Below are 4,842 nucleotides of genomic sequence, written 5' to 3'. Positions count from 1 at the left end.
AGCTAAAAGGAACATCTTTTTCTTTTTCAGCAAAGTCTAGATGTATCCTGTCCCAAACTGTTTCTGCACCACTTCCAAGATGAAAGCGGCGCTAGTGGCACCACAGATTTTGTGCTTTGACAAATTTCACACTGCTTTACAATTTGTTCCAAACAGTTGTCTATCTTTGGCCACCAAACCATTGACCTTACAAGAGCTTTCATTTTTCTAATGCCAATGTGTTGCTCATGCAACAAACACATAACTTCACTTTGAAGCGAATGTGGTATCACGACTCTGTTGTTCCACACCACACAACCGCAATGCACTTAAAGTTCAAATCGCCTTACGAAGAAAGGCTGATAATGAGCGTCCACAGCAGGCGGCCATCCGTGCCATACCATTTCACGAACAGCACTGAGAACTGAATCTTCCACAGTGTCACGCTCGATATCTTTCGCAGTTATGGGGAGTTTATTGACAGGCGAAAAATAAAAGATTTATTCTGCCTCGTCACCGGCTTCCGGCAGTGGAAGGCGTAATAATCCATCTGCATTGGCTATCTTTGTTCGTGGTGTGTGCAAAATACGAAAGCTGTAGTGAGCAAGAAAAATTCCCCAGCGGTGCACACGAGCTGCAGCTACTGCATTTGTGTGGTGTTTTACCTCAAATATGACTGAGCGACTGGTGATCAGTGATTACACTGAAGGTACGCCCGTACAGATATTTATGAAATTTCTTCACTCCAAAAATTACCGACGATTACGTTACTTCCTAATGCGAAATTTGAGCGCAGCAAATAAGCTGTTTCACCTTTTCGATAGATTGAGGCAAAGAAATCGAGCAACACATGTATGCGCTATCACAGAATTTTTTTTTTATTTTTCACACGTATTCCTTTAACAAAGACTCCACTAGGTAAGCTTCTGCTTCGGCGGCACGCACCTCTGGATTCTGACGGCGACGGTGCTGGGCCTCTGCTCTGGCAGCTCGTTTAGCAGCAGCAGCAGCAGCAGCAGACGGAGGACTTCCATCGGTCGTCTCGCTCATGGCTCAGAAAGAACTGGCAGATAATTTCGCAGTGGCGAACGGCAGCGGCAATTTCGGCTCGGGCGGTGCACATATACAGATCCGCCGCCACCGATCTGACTCTCTGATTGCCACCGCACAGGGCGAACGGCAGCGGCAATTTCGGCTCGGGCGGTGCACATATACAGATCCGCCGCCACCGATCTGGCTCTCTGATTGCCACCGCACAGGGGTTGCATTGGAGGAGGAGCGAAGAAAGGAATTAAGTTCGAGCCGGCGCTTTGACAACCGGAGACTCGCAGGAAGAGGGGGGAGGGGGGCGGCGTGTACACCCAGCGGCAAACGATGGGGGCAGAAGCGCGCGCAGCAAGCGGACAACACGATAAAGGGAGGAGGGAAGAGATAGCAGCGACTGACTGATGCCGCTGACGCCGATAGTGAGTCAACCCCAGCTGCGGAGTTGGTTTCAGGGACAACGCCGCCGATGCCGACACAAACAATATGATACCTTCGCTTCCGCAGCGCTAAGAACCAGGTCTAGCCGTGGGAAGGTGGTCACGTATTCGTCGACGTGCCGGGGCCTACGGGAAATAACCGGCGCGTCGGCAACTGAAGAGCACCCTATCCGCCACACAAGAACAGGGGGGGGGGGTATTTCCTCCTCTTTCTGCATGGCGGCGACGGTGTTCTATGCAGTCACGTTATCTTGACTCTCTAGCGGCGTCAGCGGCATCCAGCGGTATCAGTCGGTCGCTGCTAGCGCTGGGGGGATGAAAGGGGGGCGGAGCTGGTTACGAGGCCGACGACAACGCCGACGACGACGCGAAACCCAGGAACGGACGCCAAAGAGCTGCGCTCTAAAACAACTGCATGCGCTTCTTTTTCCACTTGCGCGTAGTTGCGCTCAACAGGCGTCATAGTCCGCGATGCAAACGCGATCGGTAGCTCTGCGCCCTCAACCACGTGCGACAGCACTGCGCCTAAGGCGTAAGTAGAAGCGTCACAAGTCAGCTGTATTTCATTCGTTACATCATACAGTTTCAAGGCCGTGTCTTCACTGATCAAATTCTTACAGCGTCTGAAACATGCGTCACACTGGCTCGACCATTTCCATGTGCGGCCCTTGCGCAACAGTTGGTGGAGAAGTTCTAGCACATTTGTTAGGTCAGGCAAAAATTTGGCGTAGTAGTTTACTAGGCCCAAAAATACCTTTAGTTGAGTCACATTACTTGGTTTTGGCGCTTCTCGAATCGCCTTTACTTTTTTCCGCTGCTGGGTGTGCGCCATACTTGTCTAGCTCGTGACCCAAGTAACAAATATTTTCTTTGAAAAAATTGCATTTCCCTGCGTTTACACGAATGACGTGCTTACTGACAGCTTGTAGCACTTGCTGGGAACGGTGAAGCAGTCTGTCAGGTTTTTACCTGCTATTGACACACCGTCCAGGTAACAGGCTGTCCCAGCGATGTTTCGTAAAACCTGGTCCATCACGGCCTGAAACATTGCGGGTGCGCTTGCCACTCCGTACGGCAATCGCCGGAACCTGAAAAGTCCCATGTGCGTATCCACCGTGACCAGTTGCTGTGCCTGCTCATCCAGCTCAAGCTGTAGGTAAGCCTTCGACAAATCTAGTAAGGTGAACACGGTTCCTCCAACCAGTGACGCGAATATGTCTTCTGGCAGAGGCAGTGGATAGTGGTCAAGTTCAATATCCCGATTGACGGTGACTCTGTAATCCCCACATATCCCAATTTCTTTTCCTGTTTTCTTTGACACGGTAACTAGCGGTGTAGCCCAATCACTGTGCCTGACTCTGTGCACCACACCGGCTTTCTCAAGGTCACGCAATTCATTCTCCATTTGTTCGTGCAAAGCATATGGTGCTGGTCTCGCCTTACAAAAAGTTGGACGCACATCGGTTTTCATTCGGATACTACCAGTGAATCCTTTGATAGAGCCATAGCCTGGCTGAAACACATCACCGTACAACTGTTTCAACTTCTTTTCAGCTTCCGCTGCTACCATCTGCCTGCCCTCCTGTACGTTATCTACGTCACGTTGCAACCGCTGAACAGCGTTCTGCAGGTCAACCTTTAGTTTAGTCATCCAATCGCGACCTAAAGCGTCGACATGCGGGATTCGTTTTCTTGCTTTGCAACTATCAGAGGCAGATTGTAGCTTCGGTTCTGATAAGATACATTGACGTTTGCTACGCCTTTCACTTTGAGTGCAGTGCCATTATACACACCTAGACGCACGTCGTCTTTGGAACATGGGTAGTTTGGAAAATTTTCATCAAAGCCTCTTTCGGACATTATGGTCACAGCTGCTCCCGTGTCTAGTTCCATCGGAATCTCCTTGCCGTTTACTTTTACTTTAAGCACTATAGGTGGAGAGCTATGAACTTGGTTAGTCGTACTAACAGTAAGCAAGTCTGTTGACGGCAAGGTCTCCTCAACTTTGTGCACGACCTAAGTTTTGCACATTTTCGCTATATACCCTGGCTTCCAGCATTTGAAGCAGGTACTTTTCAGAAAAGGACAACTCACTGGCGCGTGCAGTCCGCCGCATCTATGACAAGCGCGAACAATGCCTTTCCCACGTTGCGTCCTTGGACCGTTTTGGGGGGCACGCTGCTCGTTGCTAGCGGTCTTCGTCGCGTGTCGCCTGCCTTGCGTGGTGGGCTCCCGATACCAGTAAACGTCGGCATGACTGGCGGTTGACCCCTTCGGTAGCGTTTCTCGGGTGTCTTTCTGGGCCGTTTCCAAGGCGGTGGCAATTTTGCATACTCGCTCCCAGGTGACTTCGTCGTCTGACAGGGCAAGAAGACGGCATCGAATCGAATTCGTCCCGATTCCAGCAATTAGTTGATGCTGGAGCGCGTCTTCCAAAAAGCTTCCAAACGAGCACGTCTCAGCCAGTCTTTTCAGCTCGACGATGAACTGTTTTAGGCTTTCATCCGGCTCTTGCTTTCGCTGGTAAAAGTCGTACCGTTCGGTAACCACTGACTGTTTTGGAGCATAGTGCTTTCGGAGGGCTTCTGTAGCTTCTTCGTACTTGACTTCCGTTGGTTTCTTGGCAGCAGCAGGCTACGCAGAGTCACGTAAGCCTTTTCACCCAGGATTGTTAAGAAGACTTGCAACTTCCTACTTGCGCCTATTCCATTGGCGGTTGCATACAGGTCGAACCTTTCCATGTAGACTTCGATATTGCCAGAGTCTGGGCAGAACTCGGCCAAAAATCGCAAGGTGGTGGTCATCACTGACGTCCTCGCTTGCCGTGGCGTCGTTGCCGTTTCCTCAAGTTTTGGTCATTGCCTCTGCCCGAGCGATCTCATCCTCGTCGCCATGTTGGCCAGAGACGCCGTGAAGTCAAGCATTTATTCGGACAGCAACATGAACGAAACAGCAACGACTCAGCGGCTTCGCCTTATAAAGGGAGCATGGGTGCAGCCGAAGCATGCGATTGGCTAGCGATAGAATAGCATATGTGAACAGTGACCGCGTGCATCAGATACGCAGCGCACAGTGACAAAAGACACTACGCTTGATAAACGTTGCACAGATACAACACTCCCCATACATGGGCCGATACCAGCTATAGTGCAACACCGGCCCTGCACTCGGCGGATGTGAAGCAGACGTTAAGCATTGCCCATACGTGGCCGATTCCGAAGATAGTGCAATACCGGCCCGACTCGCGGTGGAGGTGAAGCATGGGTTAAGCAATCCCCATACGTGGGCCGATCCCAAATGTTGTGCAATACCGGCCCCAACCGTGGCGGAGGTGAAGCAGGCGTTATGCCTTCCCCATACGTGGACCGATCCCAAATGT

General features: G+C 51.0%; 1 pseudogene; it reads right to left on the bottom strand.

Moving 5' to 3' along the window:
• Positions 1-2,358: 2,358 nt before the first annotated feature.
• On the bottom strand, positions 2,359-4,267 carry LOC142567800 (uncharacterized; annotated as a pseudogene).
• Positions 4,268-4,842: the final 575 nt, after the last annotated feature.

This window comes from Dermacentor variabilis, unplaced genomic scaffold (genome assembly GCF_050947875.1).
Source record: "Dermacentor variabilis isolate Ectoservices unplaced genomic scaffold, ASM5094787v1 scaffold_14, whole genome shotgun sequence".
In the NCBI taxonomy this organism is placed as follows: Eukaryota; Metazoa; Arthropoda; class Arachnida; order Ixodida; family Ixodidae; genus Dermacentor; species Dermacentor variabilis.
This window is presented reverse-complemented; position numbering and strand designations above follow the sequence as displayed.